The sequence below is a fragment of the Sus scrofa genome, chromosome 14, assembly GCF_000003025.6.
Source record: "Sus scrofa isolate TJ Tabasco breed Duroc chromosome 14, Sscrofa11.1, whole genome shotgun sequence".
Lineage (NCBI taxonomy): Eukaryota > Metazoa > Chordata > Mammalia > Artiodactyla > Suidae > Sus > Sus scrofa.
In genome coordinates, this window is record NC_010456.5 from 130,435,911 (window position 1) to 130,457,809 (window position 21,899).

Here is a 21,899-nt window from a genome sequence, read left to right on the forward strand (position 1 = left end):
GCAGACCAATCAGAGCAGCTGAGACTCAAGTTCAGGACTTCTATGGGAACCATTGAAAAAGACAAGTTCTCTCTTGCTAGAGCTTTCTGTAAGGACGGAATGAAACCTGAATCAGCTGAAGCCATCTTACCAAAAGAAGAGGGCATTTGCTTATATAGAGGAAGTCAGAGCCGAATGATAGAGAAAAATGGAAGAGATGGCATTATTTGGGCCTCTCGACCCAGCTGTTCCAGAAACCAGCCCTGCCTCTGGCTTTTTAGTTACTTGAACCAATGAATTCCCTTTTCCTATTTAGCCAGGTTTAGTTTCATTCTGCATTCCAGGTGGCTAAGTAAAATGGGCACTCATTTCAGGAAGGGCCAGTGAATCTAAGCCCTAAGCTCAAGCAGTGCCCACTCCCTCCCTGCCCAGTGGTCCCCTTTCTTTTGAGTGGGAGTCTCTCTGAACCTAGCATTTCTTCTGTGAGTTTCGTTCACTCCTAGGCCCCTCTCGCTCACCTTTAGCCCTCCAGCCAGCCCCGATGCTCCATTTTCCGGCTGATCCGTGGAAGATCCTGTCCGATGGAACTTCCTGTCATGCGACTTCCTTCCTCCTTAGCACAGTGTTCTCTGTATCTCGGGCGATGCAGGCTGAATGCAGAGCACGCAGCATGCTGGTTTGAATTCCACAGCCTTCTCTCATCAGCCCGAGTGTGTACCCACAGCTGGGCTGCGGCTTCCATTTCTATCTCATGGCTCAAAGCCACAATTTCACCCTGTTAGTGATGCTCACTCTGTCATTTTAGAAAATGTAGGGATATGGCTGTCTCATTTCTCCAACTATGTGTACCTAAATAAATACACATTTAAATCCCTTTTGCTTTGATTTGATGCCAAGAGGAAATGCAGGCCTTGTGGTTTGTTTCCCCCCAAAACAAGACGTTGGTTAATACCTTGTCGGTAGCTCAAGAACAATGAAACATGTTCAATACCATCTTGAGAATGATTTTTACAGTTAGGAAGTTAATTTTCCAGGAAGAGTTGTGACAATCACCTTGATTTGGGATGACATAGCTCCCTGCAGGGGGGGGTGGGGAGTTTCTAGGGAAAAGCAAACAGAACTGGGAGGGTCAGGATTCGTTTGCAGGGTCACAGTCTAGAAGGAGGACATGTGGGAGGTGAAAGGGTTGGGCAGGGGCTGAAGGGGTTGGAGCCGCTTAGGGCACAAGGGTCATCCCTGGGAAACTTGAGTAGACTCGCTTCTTGCAGCACAGAAGGAAGAATTAGAACCAAGAAGTCGGAGAGAGACTTGGGTTCCATGTTAAGAACTTAGTAGAGAAAGGGACTTCCAAGCGAGGTAGTGAATTTTCTATCTGGAGATGGGCAAGCAGAGACCAGGCATATGCAGGGCATGTGGACGAAGGAATTCAGTCACTGGGGAAAACGTAAGAGTGGCTCACTGCTGAGAGTCTGTGGTTCATGTTCAGCTCTTAGAAACTGGGGTGATCTGAATGGGATACCAAAGCTTGAGCCACTTGGGAACAAATGCAGGCAGACCTCAGAGAAGTTGCAGGTTCCATTCTAGACTACTGCAATAAAGTGAATATCACAATACACAAATTTTGGGGTTTCCCAGTTCCCATAAAATGTTGTGTTTACACCATACTGTAGTCTATAAAGTGTGCATTATATCTAAAAAAAAAAGACCCAATATACATACCTATTTTTTTTTTTTAATTTTTAAATGTTTTGGCTGTACCCGTGGCATGTGGAATTCCCAGGGCTGGGGATCGAACCCACCCCACAGCAGTGACAACACTGGATTCTCAACAGCTTGGCCACCAGGGTATGCCTACATATCTTATTTTAAAAACAATTTGTTGCTAAAAACTGCTGTCAACTGAGCCTAACGTGAGTTGTAATCTTTTGCAAAAATAGCATCACAGATCAAAGGTCACCATGTCAAAAATAATAATGAAAAAGTTTGAAATCAGGAGTTCCCATTGTGGCTCAGTATCCATGAGGATGCGGGTTTGATCCCTGGCCCTACTCAGTGGGTTAAGGATCCAGTGATGCCTCGAGCTGTGGTGTAGATCACTTGTGTTGCTGTGGCTGTGGCTAGGGCGGCAGCTGCAGCCTCATTCGATCCCGAGACTGGGAAATTCCATATGCTGCACCTGCAGCCCTAAAAAAAAAAAAAAAAAAAAAAAAAAAAAGTTTGAAATGTACCACACAGAGACACGAAGTGAACAAATGCTGTTGGAAAATGCTGTTGGAAAAATGATGTCTATAGACTTGCTTGATGCAGGGTTGCCACGAGCCTTCCATCTGCAAAATCTGCAGTATCTTAGGCAATAAAATGAGGTCTGCCTGTAACTCAAGCTCATGGTGAGTTCAGAGGAAAAAACAAATATGGTAGCAATCACAAAACACACATCAAGTAACACTTTGCAATAATGAGGAGGTGATTACTTCCCTTCAAAAACCCCACCGGGAACAATCGTAGGTAGAAGTTAAATCACAGGTATTTCCCTTCATTACCTAGTCAATTACTTGAGTTGCCTTTCAAATTAGCCCTGTGCTGCCAGCTCTGGAGAGCTCTCAGACCTATTGAGATGACTTTAAATGTCACTCAGTCCCAAATTGTCCATGGTCATTTTGGGCCAGAACCCCGCCACCCACTCAATGACATGACGAAGAGGCACAGCAGAAGCCACTTCAACTCCGGGGTGTGTAGTATAATAACACTGGGAACTGTTGCTGGCCCTGCAATTCAGCGAGCCTGGCATATTCAGAGAATGGGCAAACATCCTTCTGATGGTCAGAGATTTGCTTTCATACTCAAATCTATACATCAAGAACCTCGTGTGTGTGTGGCATTGGTGGTTGGGGGTGGGTGACATTTACAGTAAATGATCAAATTTGAATTGGTCACTTTTTTGAATGAAGTGAAGCAAAAGCTAAGTTCCTAAACCACCACATAGAAGCCAAGATGGAAAAAAGGTCCTTCTCCCACCTCCTCTTGGCCCACTGTAGTCTATGTCCTTGGTGGAGGGCCACTTTCCACAGGCAGTGCTAGGTAGCTCTTTGTAATATCATTGTGATTGAATGTTGGATTACTTTTTCATGTGCTTGTTAAAGAAAAGAAATACTGTGGTGTAATTTCTCAAAAGTGACAGAGAAAACCAAAGTACCAACCAAATAGGATCTCATTTTGTGTGTCCCTCCTTTCATTTTGGGGGATCTTGCCAACATTCGCTGTGTGTGTTCTCGTTCATTGGCTTTGAGATGACTGTAGGCGGGACGATGGGGACATAGGAGTCGGAGAGAATTTTACAAAGCCTGGAGAAGCTGGAAAGGAAATTGGCGCATCACCTCCCTGGAAAGAATTCATCTAGTATTTATTATTGCATGTTCTGTGGGTGAGAAACCAGATTTATCTCAACCAAGCAAACCCAGCCTTGTTTTATTATTATTTTTTTCTCTCAAAGCAGAAGTTCTCAGCTGGTGTCTGAGGACTTGCTGTAAATTTTTAGTTAATTAGATGTCAAGCACATCAGATGGTAGGCAAACAAGAGTAGCCATGAATTCAAAGAGTCTGCTTGGAATAAAATAAGTTGCTAATTATGAAAAAAAGAATTTGGATAAGAGACACAAGTACATCTAAAGGATTTATGTTCTTCCTCTCTATTTCCATGGACTAATTTTCCCTCCTGGTTATAGGCCACCATTCTTGCATCATGGCATGTTTAGTCCCTTTTAATTGTATGCCGTACACTCCACATTTTGCCTTGCTAAGCACCTGGATTTTGTTGCCTTCCTTTAAAGAGACTTGCGCTTTGCTCTGTCAGGCAGTCAGTTTATGTGCAGGGCAAACTATTCCTTTGGAGGATCCTTTGTGTTTAAGCTTGTTAGCAGGGGTCTCATGTACCTTTAGTCTAAGGCTAGTTTAGACCCATTCAATGCCGTGGCCTTTGGGAAAGCTCTGTGAAATACCCTGGGTCTCCCCACTCCAGCTGGTGGAACTAAAGTGTCTCCCAGCCTTATGTGACCTCTGGGAACCGTTCATCTCACAGTTCACAGGTTGCTATCCCCTCGGGCCTATGGAGTTTCGCTCTAAATACACGCAGCTTAGTATCCAGGCAGAGATTTAAAGCAGAACCTAAGCGGACTTCTGGAACTCTTGCTTCGCATACTTCCTTCCCCTCCAGTCCTTTCGCCTGCAAAGCTGCCTGGGTCTCTCTGGCGTATGATCTCTGTCTCCTCCATCTAGCAAGACGGCTCTGTCCTGCTTGGGATCTTTCTCTCTGCACTGTCACCTCGATCACCTGTTTATGTCCCTTCTCTAGAGGTCACATTCTTTCGCTGCCTGTTACCCAATGTCTGAAAACAGTTGTTTCACATGTTCTGTTTGGTTTTCTAGGGGTAACGGTGGGGAGATCAGTCTGCTACCAGTTACTCTTCCGTGACCAGAAATAGAAGTTCTCTTTCAGAGTTCCGGTTGTGGCTCAGCAGGTTAAGGGTCCCTGGCCTGGCTCCGTGGGTTAAGCATCCGGCATTGCCGTAAGCTGCGTAAGCTGCGGCGTGGGTTTTAGATGCAGCTCCAATTCGACCCCAGACCCAGGAACATCCACGTGCAAAAAAAACCAAAAAAAGCGGTTCTGTTTCCTAGTCTGAGGGTACAGTTTTGCACTGTTTCTGCCACCAGCAGTTCATCAGAAAATAAGCAGCTGAATGGAAAACAGGACCCGGTGATCGGAGGCGATTACAACTCAATAGGATAATAGTCATATAATTAACTCCACTGCGGGGGAGAAGAGTAGAGACACAGAGGCGGACCGAGTCCTGATCTTCTGTGTCTAGGACTCTCATGCTGATACCCCTCTAAGCCTGGCTTAAAAATTCCCCTTTCCCATTGGCCATATAGACCCATGCTTGTCCCAGCCATTCTCTCCTGAGCTGTGACAACAGGGGCTAATTTGGACTATGTATTGTCTTTGTCCTGGACCCTTAGCGTAAACAAGATGCATATGGAAGAGGATGCCTTCCCGCAGCAGGGAAGGTCAAGGGGAGAGGCAGTCATCAGAGGTGACTTTTCTTAGGCGAGCCTCTGTCCCCAGACCCCAGTCAGGAAGACCCTCTCTGTCCTCTTTGCCTACTTATATTCTAGCCTCAGGCTCAGTTCCAGCACATCCCACTGTGATCTTGCTCTATCGTGTGTTCCAGAATTCTCGCTGGCACCTCGTATTTCTTGCCAGCATATATTTTACTCCCGGAACTAATTCCTAGTCAAGTCAGAGGATCCACTGCTAAAGTGTCACTGTTTGACTTGCATGGTTGGAACAGGAACTTGAAAACGCTTTGGGTGGAGGAGAAACAGAGTTTTGCTCGAAGGATAAAAACCGGCCTGAGGAAATTCCACGAAACAGTAAAAATAATGAATATTATCCTCAAATGGAATTGCATGATGACTACCTGTTCTTTGCAGTTGCAGTTGGAATTCCATCTTTTTTAAAAGGTAAAATCCAGGTTCCGTCTCTGGGCTGCATTTGCAATTCTCAAGACTGGTTGGAGAGTGTTAAAGTATCTTCACATCAAAAAAGCTTTCCAAAGCCTTTTCCTGCAGAAATCACCCCTGGGGTGATGCTTGTATTGCTACAAAGTCTGGTACCCAGTTAATGTTGCCTATAGATATATCTGCCTGAGTTTGAAACTGAGGGGGAAAAAAAGAAATGACTCATATTTTTTCCCTTATATCTAGTATTATACTCAGGAAAAAAAATCCTTATTAAGACAGATTTTGTAGCAATAACTTGGTTTTAGCAAAGCGACTTAATAATCCTGATGGAGTCCTTTCAGATGCTGTATCTACATTCTCGGCTAAAGATCTCCTGTTTAGACAGGAGAATGTCTAAACATTCTGGAAGGACAGCTAGATACAGGTCGATAGCCTACCTATGTGCCAGCTTATGAAGGTTCTTGTGAGCTCTGATAGCTGACTGCAGTTTTTCCTTTTAACCAGAAACTGGTTAAAACACACACACCCACAACCACCACCATCATCACCACCACAACCACAACCTGTACTTCCACCACCACCAAAAACAGCAATTAGTTTGGATCTTTTTGTGTGTGTGTGTTTTGTCTTTTCTAGGGCCGCACCTGCGGCATATGGAGGTTCCCAGGCCAGGGGTCTAATCGGAGCTACAGCCGCTGGCCTACACCACAGCCACAGCAACGCTGGATCCAAGCTGTGTCTTTGACCTACACCACAGCTCATGGCAAACGCCGGATCCTTAACCCACTGAGCAAGGCCAGGGATCGAACCCACAACCTCATGGTTTCTAGTCGGCTTCGTTAACCACTGAGCTACAACAGGAACTCCTAGTTTGGATCTTCTAGACTCTTCTTTTCCCCAGAAGTGGAACGTCTGGTATACCCCAGACCATCATGACCCATCCCCTATAGAAATATCCATGTCTTCCTTTTTTTTTTTTTTTTTTTTGTCTTTTTAGGGCCGCACCTGAGCATATGGAAGCTTCCAGGCTAGGGGAGACAGCTCCAGTTAGAGCTACAACTGCTGGTCACAACCTCAGCAGCACCAGATCTGTTAACCCACTGAGTGAAGCCAGGATGGAACCCACATCCTCATGGATACTAGTTGGGCTCATTACCTCTGAGCCACAGTGGGAACTCCCTATCCACTTCTTTCTTTAGGGCCACAGGATGTTGCCTGTGCAGTTGCTTGAAGCACATCCTCTAAATGACTATGCTTTTATCACATCATTTCTTTGGAGATGTCGCCCTGTTTTAACTGCCCTGCAGGATGCTAGTTACCTGCTGGAAGGGAATGGCTAAGCCCTTTCTTGCTGTCTGCTGTTCAAATGTGACACAGTTTTGAATCTGTCTTTTCTTTAATAACTGTATTTTTGCTGTTGGTTGTTCTGACGGGAGGGGCATTTAGTGCATCAACTTTTTTGAGATATGATTTATGCTGATAAAATAAACAGTTTTAAAGTATACAGTTCAACAAGATTAGACAAATATATATATCTGTCTAACTGCTCCAATAAAACTATAGAACATTTTCCTTATTCAAAAAGGTGCTTGTGGAGGAGTTCCCTTCGTGGCTCAGTGGTTAATGAATCCGACTAGAAACCATGAGGGTCGGGTTCCATCCCTGGCCTTGCTCAGCGGGTTAAGGATCTGGCATTGCCCTGAGCTGTGGTGTAGGTTGCAGACGCGGCTTAGATCTGGCGTTGCTGTGGCTGTAGTGTAGGCCGGTGGCTACGGCTCCGATTGGACCCCTAGCCTGGGAACCTCCTTATGCCACCGGTGCAGCCCTTAAAAAATACAAAAAACTAGCTAACTAAATAAATAAAAGGCAGATAGTCTAAAAGTAAAGGAATATATTTTACATATATAGACATATATATGTATATAGCAAGTAATAGCTATAGGAAAGCTAGAGTGTCCATATTAAATAGGCTAATGTTGAAAGGGTTGGTTTATCAGGAAGGCATATCCATCTTAAACGCATATGTTTCTAGCAACAGAATTTCAAAAAATATCCATTAAATAAAAATTCAAAGAACTCAGTAGAGACATAGACAGGTCCACAACTATAGCAGGTGATTTTCACACTCCTTTCTCAAGAATTTATAGAACCAATAGACAAAACCAAAAACAGTTAAGGATAAAGAAAGTTCGAATAACGCTCTCAATCAACAGCCACACCCAGAGATGCATTGCAGCCCTGGGGCCTGCAGGGAGAGAGGGTGGGGACATCCTACTTTGCCCTGAGTACCCTCTGCATTTGCTACGTCTGGCCCATGGGCCAGCAGGTCACATGAGTGAGTGAAGCTGTGGGCAAGGCGGGGCCTCAGCAAAGAGAGCATGAGCCTCCCAAAGCATCAGCAGCCTCTTTCCTCAAGCTCCTTTAGTCCCCGCAGCAACATGGCCGCAGAACTGCCAGACCTTCTGGTTTCTCTCAATGCCAATAATCTGGCTTTTTAGTAAAACTTCTTGATGCTTAACTATTGGCCCTAATTTAAACTTTCTAATAAAACCCCATGAAGGTTCCATCCCCTCCCATCCTTTCCACACAGAGCTGCCTCTTTGACCTCCGTGAACACTGCTCATAAGTGATGGGTGGTCCAGTCTCTCTCCTCTTCCTCTTGCCACTCTTCCCCTGCACAAATCCTGCAGGCCTGTGCCCTCCTCCCGCACCCTCTTCCTTTTTGGTTCACTCTCTATCTTTGCCCAACATGTTCTTTCCTCCAAGAATACACTCCACCCTCTCTGCTGTCCAAAACACACCTTTGGGACTTGTCTGATCTCGATGAGACTTGAGGCACACATTGTGTATCCTTTTTAGGGGGGTGTTCTAAATTTCTGTCCAACACAATCCCCATCATGCTCTTTTTTTCATGCTGAGCCATTGCCTGGAAATCTCTCTGTGGCTGTCATCACCTCCAGCGCAGGAGATGGGCACGTACCCATCCTGCTAACGGGCATCATGCTAACTAGGAAGTTCACCTTTCCTTGGGCTTCTCCATCAAGAATGTTCACTTAATCCCCCAGCATGTGGGTTATGTACACCCCCTCCCTAATTACAGCCTCTCTCCCTCTAAGAATAGTTTCTCCATTTCTATCCTCCTCCTAAACACAGAGCAGCACCCTCCATTCATCTTCCAAAATAGCAGTGGTTGTTTTATTTTAAAACCATCCCTCCCCCTGTGTCTTTCTCAGCCTCCTCCTCTGTCTTCTCTCTCTCTCCTTTTAACAAACACAACCAATGGACTTTCTTCTTTAGTTTTTCTCCCAAATGTCCTCCATCCCTACCTCCTCCCAGAAGAGGAGCCATTCTCTCTTTCTGGAATGCCTACTTCAGAAGGAACTTCTGTCCGTTCCTGTCTTCCCTTTAGCTAGTCATTAACCTGGGTATCCTCTCAACTTCTAATAGGTTGTCATAATAATCTAAACTTTAGCCAGCGTTGACTGGGTGCCAGGCACTCCGTGGCTCATTTCACTTTTCCAACCTGTAAAATAGGCATGATTCACGATCCCATTTCACAGAAGGGAATGTTGAGAAATCCTCTGTCTCAAGTCATGCAGGTGGAAAATGGCAGTGGGCACAATTCAAATCCAAATCTAGGTGGCTGTGACTCCAGCATTCGCATCCGATGCCACACCCCATGTAACTGGATCTCTAGCTACCGTGCATATGAGTTTCCTGTGGTTGCCATAGCAAATTTCCATAAACTGGGTGGCTTAAAACAACAGAGGATTATTCGACTATTCGATCACAGTCTGCAGGCCGGAGCCTGAAGTCAAGGTGTTGGCAGAGTCATTTCTGAGGAAGAATTCTTCCCCTGCATCTCTTCTAGCTGCCAGTGGCTGCTGGCAGTTGAGGTCGTTCCTTGGCTTATATAGACTTACAGCTTCTCCTTTTCTAATCTCTTCTAAAGGTATTTGTCATTGGATCTAGGATCCATCCTGATCCAGGATGCTCTCATCTTGAATCCTTAACATAAGTACTTCTGAAAGATTCTTCCTGAATAAGGATACATCGTAGGTTCCAGATGGACATATCCTGGGGGGGAGGGAGAGGGGGTGGGCACCATTCAACCCACATAAGAGAAAAGGGGGGCAAGGCATGCAGTCATCAGCTGTTTCCAGTCCAGGCTGCCGAGCACTCGAAGATGCCAAGTGAAAACTCGGTTTATCACTTCATCTTCACAACAATATCCAAGGAGATTCCTTTTAATTCCAGAATTTTAAAAGGATAACAGATGGAGTTGTTGAAAGTAAAATTTACATTGAAGAATAATATACACACACACACACACAACTTAAGCAGATATGTAACAAATTTTAAATGCCAAGCAGATTTAAGGGATTAGTCTGGTGGGCAACCTCTACCTGTCTGAAGTGTTGGGCATCTGCCCCCACTTTGGCCTGGATCGCTGTCTTCCTTCCTTCTCCTGGTTCCAGGTGTGCCACCCTCTCTACCCAGTTGCACACCCATCCCTAGCTGGTCCCTTCCTGGTACCAGATCTTACACCTTCACTGCCAAGTTCTCTGAGCTCCAGCCTCAGCAGCTCTCATCTTGACAACATTTACCCAATGCACTATTTTTTCCATGTCATTGTCACCGCCACTCCAGTCACTGATTCCCACCCCCTTCCATGGAAATAACAGCCAGAGGTGCACTCTGGACCTCCGTGCTGCTGACACAGCCATGCCACCTGCCATGGCACCCAGAGGAGGGTCACGGCCCACTGGGAACATCGTGGGAGGTGAATCCCTCCCCAGCTGTGCACTGCGGCTGAATTGATTTTTACAATTTAATTATTTCTGTACTTAGTGCCTTATGGATTGAAGCAGAGGCAGATCCTGCAGAAACGCCTGTAAATCTTGGCAGAACAGAGGAGTTTGTGGCCTGGGCTATGTTATAAGGCTCTTCCTGGAAAGGTGCCATAACAGGTGCTCTGTGAAAAGGAAAACTATCTCCAAAGGGAGAGAGAGCCATGGGGTTGTCTCCAGACACCCATCACCTCCAAGAAAGCATGGATCTCTAGAGTTTGATGTGCCCTTTGGGGGCTGCTAAAAGCTCCAGAAGCCTCTGTGAGTTTGCAAGAACAGACAGAACCAAGTTGTCCTCCCAAGAAGGAGAAGGAGAACTGGGACTGAGAGCCACGGGTAAGCCCCTGCCTGGGTTAAAACCCTGAAATACACCTGTGCCAGTGGGGACGGTTCCCAGCATCCAGAACCTCCAGGTAATCCAGCCCGTGAATTAACCCCTGACTCAGCAGGGGCCCCCAGGCACCTGTCATGATGAGTTGGTGCTTTGTAATTGCTTCCTAAAGATTTGAGAAAGAGGAAAGACAGAAAACAGTGCAACTGCAAATTCCCTGGGCTGGAGGGAAGGAGGGGGCCTGGCTCTGGGTTGCAGCCAGAAGCCCAGGGAGGAGAAATGTGTCAGTGGCGGTTTCTGAGCTCGTGAGCCATTTGCTGGCACGTCTGTTATCCATCACACATTTGGACAGAATTCTGGCCTTGCCCAAGGTTAAGTTGACTTGCCAGAGCAAGGGGAATGGCATGTGCTTGCGACAGATGCCCGTGCTTTGAGGTTCCAGGTGGTCAGGAGCCCTGCTTGTCCCAGAGAGGACATGTTCCAGCTGGTGAGTCCAGGGACAGGTGGGTGGGGCAGAGCTCAGCAGGGGGGACAGTGGCAAACACAACTTGTCATATCACCTTTGTTGGCTGGATCATCGGGGGAAGGAGGGTGTTGTATTTAGCCGTGCTTTCTTACACAGAGAGGAGACCTCTCCGGGGGCCAGGGAGACTGAGGCAGTAGCTCCTTGAAACGCTCTCTCTCCTCCTGGACTGCCTGTCCTTTCTGCCAGGGGCCTTTCTGTTTCTGCCTCCATGATTTTTTGCCCAGAGTTGTGCTTCGTTGTGCTTCTGCTCTGCGCTAACATGGGCCAGGAACAAGCCCGATGGCCACAGAGCTGAATCAGAGCCTGGCCTTGGTTTTGAACTGATCCTAGTCCAGCAGTGACCATCACTACATTCCTCTCCAGGGACATTTTCTGTGTGGTCAAGTGCATCCCATTCCTCCTGGCTTCACCATCTTTCCCATGAAAGGTGATCTCTTACACCTGCCTACAAACTGGACTGTGCTGCTCCTGCACCCATGCAAGGTCCTGTCTCCAAAATATTCCTTAGATTTTTCCCTGTTTGATAGTCAAGATCCTTAAAGTATAATGAACTTCTCCCTTCTTTTCTCAAGGTTTCTGTCTGAATTAAATGATGAATACATTCCTCAAAGTTATCCTCCCAGAATTTCTTGGGCCTCAGTTTTCTAATCTGTTAAGACAGAGGAGTTGAGCTAGATGAGTTTAGCATCTGACATGCCAGTCTTCCTATTTTAAATTTTGCTAATAGGTGATAGCCCACAAGGCACCTATGCATGGGTTCTCATGAGATCTCTTCCTCCAGGACACAGACACATTTCAGGGCTCATGACTTGGCAAGCGGAGCAAGCCAACCCTTGGCTGGGTTTTGGCTTTTCCTTATCTCTTTGGCTAGTTGCCATTGTGCAGTGAACAACCTGTCCAACCATACATGGCAGTCTTATTTTCTAGGTACTAGCAGAACATGCTGTTACAAAGAACAAGTAGATGATAGTCTTTGTTCAGAATGATGTTTCTCAACCATGTCCTCCTCTGCCAGAGGACATATGGCACTATTTAGAGACATTTTTGTTTGTCACAATGGAAGGATGGGTGAGAAAGTGGTGGGGGTGCTACTGGCATCTAGTGGGTAGAGACAGAGCTTCTAACCATCATGATATGCATGGGACAGCCCCACAGCAAAAATTATCCAGTTCCAAATGTCAACAGTGCTAAGGTTGAGAGACATTGCTTCAGAATATTAGCCACCATCAGAATTAGGTATTTCATAAACAAAAATAAGTATTTATTTAGGAAATGGTAGCAAAAGTTTAAATCAGGAGTAATTTTAGCAGCTATTTCTGAACAGTGTGTCTGAACCCTTGTTTCCTCTGTGCCTCTTTGAACTGTATGTCTGGTATTGCAATACTTCACCTTTGGCAAGAAGAACACATTTTCATTTGAGAAACCAAAAAAAAAAAAAAAAAAAGCCTGGAACTTGTGGCCTCTAACAATGACTCCTTCAGTTCTTTCTTTCTTGTATCTTTCCAAACTTATAGAAACCCCTTGCTAAATTGCAGGTTAAAATGACAAAGAATACAGTGACAGTTTTATCTCTTCTTTTCCTATATGGATGCCTTTTATTTCTTTGGTTTGTCTAATTGCTGTGGCTAGGACTTCCAAAACTATGTTGAATAGCTGTGGTGAGAGTGGGCATCCCTGTCTTGTTCCAGATTTGAGTGAGAAGGCTTTCAGTTTCTCCCCATTGAGGATTATATTTGCTGTGGGTTTATCATAAATGGCTTTGATTATATTCAGGAATGTCCCCTCTATACCCACTTTGGCGAGGGTCTTGATCATGAATGGATGTTGGACTTTGTCAAATGCTTTTTCTGCGTCTATTGAGATGATCATATGATTTTTGACTTTTTTTTTGTTAATGTGGTGTATGATGTTGATTGATTTGCGTATGTCGAGCCATCCTTGTGAACCTGGGATGAACCCTACCTGGTCATGGTGTATAATTTTTTTGATATGTTGTTGGATTCGCTTGGCTAAGATTTTGTTGAGAATTTTTGCATCTATATTCATCAAAGATATTGGGCGATAGTTTTCTTTTTTGGTGGTATCTCTGTCTGGTTTTGGAATGAGGGTGATGGTGGCATCATAGAATGTCTACAGACAAGGGCTTAATCTCTGGAATATATAAGCAACTTATACAACTCAACAGCAAAAAAGCCAATCAATCAATGGAAAAATGGGCAAAAGACCTGAATAGACTGTTCTCCAAGGAAGATATACAGATGCCAACAAACACATGAAAAAATGCTCAGCATTGCTGATTATAAGAGAAATACAAATCAAAACTACCATGAGATACCACCTCACACCAATCAGAATGGCCATCTTTAATAAATCCACAAATAACAAGTGCTGGAGGGGCTGTGGAGAAAAGGGAACCCTCCTGCACTGTTGGTGGGAATGTAAACTGGTTCAGCCACTATGGAGAACATAGTGTTTGGAGATACCTTAGAAATCTATACATAGAACTTCCATATGACCCCGCAATCCCACTCTTGGGCATCTATCCGGACAAAACTCTACTTAAAAGAGACACATGCACCCGCATGTTCATTGCAGCACTATTCACAATAGCCAGGACATGGAAACAACCCAACTGTCCATCGACAGATGATTGGATTCGGAAGAAGTGGTATATATACACAATGGAATACTACTCAGCCATAAAAAAGAATGACATAATGCCATTTGCAGCAACATGGATGGAACTAGAGAATCTCATACTGAGTGAAATGAGCCAGAAAGACAAAGACAAATACCATATGATATCACTTATAACTGGAATCTAATATCCAGCACAAATGAACATCCCCACAGAAAAGAAAATCAGGGACTTGGAAAACAGACTTGTGGCTGCCTGATGGGAGGGGGAGGGAGTTGGAGGGATCGGGAGCTTGGGCTTATCAGACACAACTTAGAATAGATTTACAAGGAGATCCTGCTGAGTAGCATTGAGAACTATGTCTAGATTCTCATGTTGCAACAGAACAAAGGGTGGGGGAAAAATGTATACATGTAAGGATAACTTGATCCCCTTGCTGTACAGTGGGAAAATAAAAAAAAACATTACAAAGAAAATGTAAACATTAATGCTTAGGGTTTATTTATGCTGTGACCTCAACTATAAATCAACCTATAATTGAGTCTACAAAGTGCTAGGTACAATGTCTTAAATCTGTATTAAATCTTTAGTTTTAATAGTAATTGCAAGGTTAACTTTCAAAAGATACTGAAGAATGGCAGTATTCAGTATGTTACTTTTTTTTTTTTTTTTTTTGCTTTTTAGGGCCGTACCCATGGCACATGGAGGTTCCCAGGCTAGGGGTTGAATCGGAGCTGTAGCTGCCAGCCTACACCACAGCCGTAACAACGCAGGATCCGAGCTGCATGTACAACCTATAGCTCATGGCTTAACCTACTGAACAAGGCCAGGGATCGAACCTGCAACCTCATGGTTCCTAGTCGGATTCATTTCCACTGCACCACAATGGCAACTCCCAGTATTTTACTGTTGAAATTACATGTTTACTTAAGTGCAAATGTAGATTAAGTAGAACTTTTGATTGTGAAATGAAAACCAGGTTCACTCTTCACTTGTTTTTCCCCTGTTGGCTTTGACTTGAAAGAGATTCAAGAATTAGATTCCTCTCAGGTGGTAGAAAGATACACTTAACAGTGAGGAAGAGGCAGCTGGTGTAAGCTACCTGCTGGCAGAAACGTCTGTCTTGTTCAATATTGTAACTTTAGCACTTAGAACCTGGCCTGACATATGGTAGGTTCTCAAAAAGCATTAGCTGGAGAAATAACTAAATGGATTAATTAATGGATCTTTCATTATTTTTAAACAGTTGTCTGTTAAAAGGACATTTGGGTTCTCTCAAAATTTTGTGATTATCATACTGCTCCAAATTACTTCCTACACATATTTTCCCAGGAACTGGAGCACACAGACAATCAAAGATGATGCAAATGGAGCTGTTTAAAGTAGAGCTGAAAAAAAATAAAAGGAGTTCCCGTGGTGGTGGAGTGGAAATGAATCCAACTTGGAACCATGAGGTCGTGGGTTCGATCCCTGGCCTCACTCAATGGGTTAAGGATCTGCTGCTGCCATGAGTTGTCGTGTAGGTCGCAGATGCAGCTCAGATCCTGTGTTGCTGTGGCTGTGGTGTAGGCCAGCGGCTGTAGCTCTGATTGCACCCCTAACCTGGGAATCTCTGTATGCCGTAGGTGCTGCTCTAAAAAGCAAAAAATAAACACATTTTTTTCCTTAAGTACTACCTGCATGTCCCGTTTTCTGTTCCTCTGAACTGAACAAAGCCACCAACATTCCAAAGAGTCAGCCAACAGGTCAACCAAGTAATGAGAAAATCCTGTTGAAAAGACTGATGCAATTGACCAGTTTGCAGTTCCGGTTGTGGCTCAGTGGTAATGAACCTGACTAGTAGTATCCATGAAGAAGTGGGTTCCATCACAGGCCTTGCTCAACCTCTGGCCCGAGAGCTATGATGGAAGTTGTAGATGTGGCTGGAATCTGGTGTTGCTGTGGCTGTGGCCGGCAGCTGCAGCACAGATTCAACCCCTAGCCTGGGAACCTCCATATGCCATGGGTTTGGCCCTAAAAAGACAGACAGACAGACAGACAGAAAGAAAGTGAAAGAAAGCCAGCAAGAAAGAGAGAAGGAAAGGAAGGAAGAAATTGATGACCAATTCACCAGAGCGATTAATGAAGTACAAATCTAGATTGGCCTCATTTGCACCAATGAACACTTCTTAAAAACAACTTACCTCATCTTCCTCTCTCCTCCATAAACCCCATGAGCCCCTCTGCTGCAATCAGGACACTTTTTGACTTTCTACCTATGTCTGTCTACCCTGAATTGCAATTCGTGGATCCCAGCTAAACGCTTTGCTTCTTACACTGGATTCTTGTTTTTGAGGTGGACAAGATATTGCTCTCTAAGCTCACTAAATGGATTAATGAGAAAGAACAGGAGAGAAAGGAGGGGAGTTATTTGTGCAACACAAAATGGCGTTAAAATGCTTAGTGGAGGTGAAAGAGACGGAGGAAACATCACTTCTTCCACCTGTATTCCGTGTTTAGCCCCTGGGCTCACCCCGAAAGCCCTTCTGCAGTCCCCTGCTCACCCGCCCCCTCCCCCATTTCATGCCCTTCTCCCTACCCTGCCTCTTTCATGCCTTAGCACCTGTGGGTACTTCTCTGATTCCACGCGCTCCATCCTAGGTGAAACTTGGATTATGGGCCTTTCTTGTCCATCTAAATAATTGAGCTCCATTAAGACAAGGTTTGTGACTCACTGCAAACCACAGCCTTTAGTGCCTGGAAGAGGCAAATTATTTCATTCCAATAAAGGATTATTCATACACTTACCACATTCTGGCCACTGTACTAAGTATTGGAATTGACACCAATGTATATAGTATCTTCCCTAAGTGACATTCAGTCTAGATGTGAACTGTCACAGCCATTAGAAGTTAGCAAGTAGATGTGGAATTGGCATCTGGTATACATGAATTTGCAAACTTATGCAGGTCTGTTCAAAGAAAAAAAGAAGTTAGCAAATATTCTGAAATGTAGAAATGTTTATGTCAAATATCCAATAAGTGATTGAGAATGAAGACTTCTTTCTTATATAAAAGCTTGTAAACCTTGTTTTAAAAGAATGTACAAGAACTGGATCAAGAAGAAAAGTTTTATGGACATAAGAGACAAATAGTAATAAAGTCCATATACTGTTTTGTAGCTGTGATCCAGGTTAAAGGCTATCTGACACAATCTCAACACAAGATTGACTCTTACTGATCATAAACTTGTGAAAACTGGAGAACAATAAGACAAAAAGAAAACCTTGCAAATATCTAGAAAGCAAAACCTGGTAAACCATGAAGGATCAGGAACCAGAATGGCTCTAGTCTCTCTAAAGAATCCCTGGAAAGTAGAAGGTGATGGAATGATGCTTAAATATTCCAGAGGAAAATGGTTTCAGCTGCAGAGGCTGACAGTGCCTCACATATATTCCCAGCCTTCCCTGAGTCTGTGCACAGGACCAGAAGGCTTCCTGTGACTCTGGCTGAGGGCTTTCTGTGGTCACTTTGGAGGGGGGTTAATGCCCCAGGAACAGTTCTCAGCTGAGGGTGGGCTTTCTTATTCCTCAGGCGAGACATCATCTAGGCACGCTCTGTGCAGTCTCCCAGAGGCCCTCAAGGTAACCTGAGGGACCCCTGAGTAGGTGTCCTTCCTTTCCCTGGCTCAGTTCCACACTCCCCTACAGTGACTCCTGGGATCACCTCCCAAAGAAACTACTCATAGTCACTTCCTTAACTTGGGATCTGCTTCCGGGGAGCCCCAGCTGCTGAACAGCCAACCAAGTGTTATGTTAGAAGACCTTTCCAGACATGCAAAGCCTCAAAAAAAGTTACCTTCTAGGCATCCTTTTTAGGAAGATACCAGATACTGTGCTCTTCCAGAATGGGGCCATAAATCAAAGAAGAGGAAGACAAGGGATACAGCAGTGTGGTTGCTGCACTGGTACCCAGGAGAGAGGAGGAAGGGGTCCTGAGGATGCTGACACGAGGAGATGCCAGGACCACAGATGGGTGCGGGGCACATGGGGCCACCCAGCCAGCCCAGAGCCCAGCTGAAGGCCCCAGGAGAGAGGGATCCTTAGGAAAATGAACTCGAAAGAGAACAGAATGCATCTGGGCTTCTTGGGAGGACATTTAGAAAATTGTTTATGAGTTTGATCTGAAATTAGTGATAAGAACATAGTGTATCATGCAATTTTTCAAAAAAGAAAAAGGATAATATCAACTCTGGGGCAAAAAACAGTCATGAGTTGGCGATGCTATAAAATCATAATATTGTAAACAATGGATATTGATTAAATCAAGACCACAATAAAACTCTGCCGGGAGGATGGAGGCTAGAAGGGGCATCACATGCAGTAAGACTGACGTCTTATCTTCTCCAGCGTGAAGTCAATAAAAAATGCTTAAAGCTGAATAATCCAAAGATAGCAATTCAAGAATGTTCTCTAAAGACAAAGAGGTAAAAATAAAAATAATCAGCTAAAGGGAGTGGATGTGCCTGTGTTCAGAAGAACGAGACACGGTTGGGGGCAGATGGATCTAAGGCTTTCCGTAACAAAACTGGAAGACAGGTTGGCTCTTAACACTACGTAGTTCTCTTAGTGAAAACAAACACAAAGCACGATGCCACAGAAAACCTCAGCTGAAGAGTCAGCTTTTCAAAAAGAGTCTGACTTCCAAGTCAAGAGTGTTTTCTATCTGGTCTCTCTGGGTGAGGGACATCAAAGCCTGCACATCTCATCCTGGCTTTCAGGTTAATCCCTCCAGTGAGACTCTGACCTCCTTGATGCCAGAGGTGACGTCCTATTTAGTGCCATATGCCCAGCCCCACGCGGGGCCTGGTACGCAGCTGGAGCGCCACTGCTGGCCTTCAAATATATGCATGAATAAAGGATGTCCACTCAGAGAGGGGCACATGGCCATCAGTGACAAAGAGGAGCAAGGGCTCTGAGATCCTAGAGGACATTCCAGAAGATATTATGGAGGAAGTGATGTTTCCTCTGGAGGGACTGATGGACGGGCAAGGTGGGCAGGGTAACCCAAATGGGCAGAGAGCTGTGCAGAGGCACGAGGGCGTGAGGACACATGTAGACATGTGTGCACGCACATTCTAGAGAGAGAGGGGAATGTTTTGAAATGAGGCCGTAGTGAAAAAAACAAAAGGGTGTTTCCCATCATGGCTCAGCAGTAATGAACCTGACTGGTATCCATGAGAACGCAGGTTCGATCCCTGGCCTTGCTCAGTGGGTTAAGCTGGCATTGCTGTGAGCTGTGGTATAGACTACAGATGCAGCTCGGATCCTGTGTTGCTGTGGCTGTGGTGTAGGCCCACAGGTGCAGCTCCGATTCGACCCCTAGCCTGCGAACCTCCATATGCAGAGGGTACAGCCCTAAAAAAAAAACAAAAAAAGATTTAAAAAAATAATAAGGCCATGCTGGTGGGAAGAGCCCAGCACAGCCTCGTAGGCACCTCGTGGCTCTTAGAGGCCACTTAGCCTCTTCATGGCCAAAGACCCATGGATTCCCAAAGCTGATTTCTCATCAGAATCACCAGTGGAGTATTTTGACATACATGTTCAGTGGTTCCACCCAAGAGATTATTAGCCATAGTGTTGGGATTGGACCCAAGAAACTGTATTTTTCAGAAGCTGCCCAGATGGCATAGGCTGGGGACAGAGCAACTGTCTTAGTTCAGGCTGCCATAGCAAATATACCATAGACTGGGTGTTTATACCCAAACCATTTATGTCTCATAGTTTTGGAGACTGGGAAGTCTAAGATGAAGGTGGCAAGGAGCTGGGGGATCCCGTGCCTAGTGAGGACCTGCCTCCTGGTTTGCCGACAGCTGTCTTCCCATATCCACATGTGGTGGAGGGCAGAGCGAGAGGGGCTGAGCTGGCTCCTGTCTCTTCTTCTAAGGGCGCTAATCCCAATCATAAGGGTTCCAACTTCATGACCTAATCACCTCCCCAAGACCCCACCTCCTGATTCCATCACTTTGGGGATTAGGCTTCAACTTACGAATTTGAGAGAGGGACACACAACTTCATCCCAGAGGAAGGAGGGAGAGGTGGAGCCAGATCTGGGCTTTCGAGTCAAGAACCACATTGGAGACTTTTCCTGAAGCCCACAGTTGATGGGGTTTAACCTCCTTGAATCAGAACAGGACAAATAACAGTTCGGTGTTGATGTAAGACACAGACACTACAAGGACTTACTTTGTTAGCTGTTCGTCCTCACTAAATCTATCATGTCATTGCTGAAACAAGACGATTTAACTACGGAAAATTAAGATCAATTTCCAGATGACCTACTTTCATTACTGGAATTTAAAACATTCTCTAATGTACTTTCTCCTGTAAGCTAGTAAGAGTGAAGCAAGTTCTAAGGTAGGAGAATGTATTTCTTATCTAAGATGCGATGTTGATGCTGCTTAAAATATCCAGTTTTATTGAGGGAAAATGCTTTAAAAATACCCTAAGGAAAGCTGTTTCCTAAATATGCGTAGTTTGATGCCTGTCATGATGTTCATTTATTTTGGTCTTATCTCACTTTACAATCAGTCAATACCACTGAGTTACTGGTCTTTGCAAGGTCTTGATTTGGGAAATGAGGAGATTAACTGCTGTAGGGAGTTTAAAAGAACAAGAACCATGAGCTCTGCTCCAAAGGAGTTTACAAGCTGGCTGAGGAGATAAGACTAAAACACATGCCAAAATTACTAATGATTCACTATATCCACTTAGCTCTATATGCTAAGATCAAGTGAGAGTAAGAGCACGCAAACTCTAGTTCAGATGAAAGAGAGAGCCGTGGGCTCCACTGGTTAGGGAAGGCTTCCTGGAGGAGGTGTGATCTGGGTTGGCCTTGAAGGCTGGGTGAGATTTCACTGGACCACATTGAGGAAAGACTCCTGGGGGAGGGGGAGGGGAATGAATCCAGATTGGGGAAGAGGTAAGACATCTTTAGGAGATAATGCTCCAGTGAAGGAAGGTCCTAACTTGGAAATCACCAAAGGTGTGGCTAGACAAATATTTAAGGGGTGACCTCAGAGAACTCTGAATGCCAAGGTTCGAAACAGCAGGCAGTAGAGAGTCGCTGATGGCTTTTGGTTAGGATGGAGAAGTGGCAGATGAATGAAGAACTTGGGGAACATGGACCTGGAGGAAACGTATCCAGTGGGTTAGAAGAGCAATGTGACCAGTTAGGGGGCTGTCGTAAGGGGGTAAATCTAAGGGAATTAGATTCTGAGTTAGACCATGGGTCTGGGATAGATCAGAAAAGTAGGAAACCTCACATTGAACAAGCAAGCAGGCTTCAGGACAAGCTGTGATCAGCAGAAGGAGGGGAGGAGGAGGCAGCCCCACGGGCTGAGGTTTGGTATGACAGTTGCTGGGTGAATGACGGTGTCACTGGCAGAAATAGGAAGGTCAGACGGGGATGCTGGTTTGGAGAGAAAGAAAAAAGATTTCTGTGGCAAGCAGGTTGAATGGGAGTGGGCAGGGCAAAGAAATGCAGAGAAATAGCTGGAAACCCAGGGCTTTGTTTAGGAGAAATTTTGAGGCTGGAGTTGAATCCACAGGGGAGAGAGCTGAAACCCAAGTACACAGAAGAGTCACTCATCGATTCAACAACTATCTGGTTAGTATCTATTATGTGTCGGGCACTTTTGGACATGCTGGAGATACAGCAGATGGCAAAGGAGACACTTCCCTTTGGGAATTTGTATTTTATTGTAGGAAGTTGACCTTAAAACCAGCAATTTTACACAGATATGGAGAAGGAAGCTGAAAGAGAGAGAGCACAAGGAGAGCACTCCATTTTTAGGGGACAGGAAAAGAAAGCAGGAATTATTATGGAAACTTGATTATTCTGGACTGTCTCATGGAGAGAAGGAGTCAGGGAAAGGGGAAACTCACCCTCCTCTGCCCTGGCCTTTCTGGGGCACTGCCTGGTTGTTCCTCATGCATGTATTTTGGGCAGAGGACCTGTAATCAGAGAAGCAGCGCCAGCCTGCCTGGCTCCAGAGTCATTTCCAACCTTGGTCTGTGAT

General features: G+C 45.0%; 1 long non-coding RNA gene across 1 annotated transcript in view; it reads left to right on the top strand.

The window, feature by feature from the left end:
* Positions 9,640–21,899, top strand: part of LOC110256782 — a 115,541-nt gene continuing 103,281 nt past the window's right edge. The window contains exon 1 of the long non-coding RNA XR_002338764.1: positions 9,640–11,164. This is a non-coding gene — a long non-coding RNA (uncharacterized LOC110256782). The remainder of the gene's footprint in view (positions 11,165–21,899) is intronic.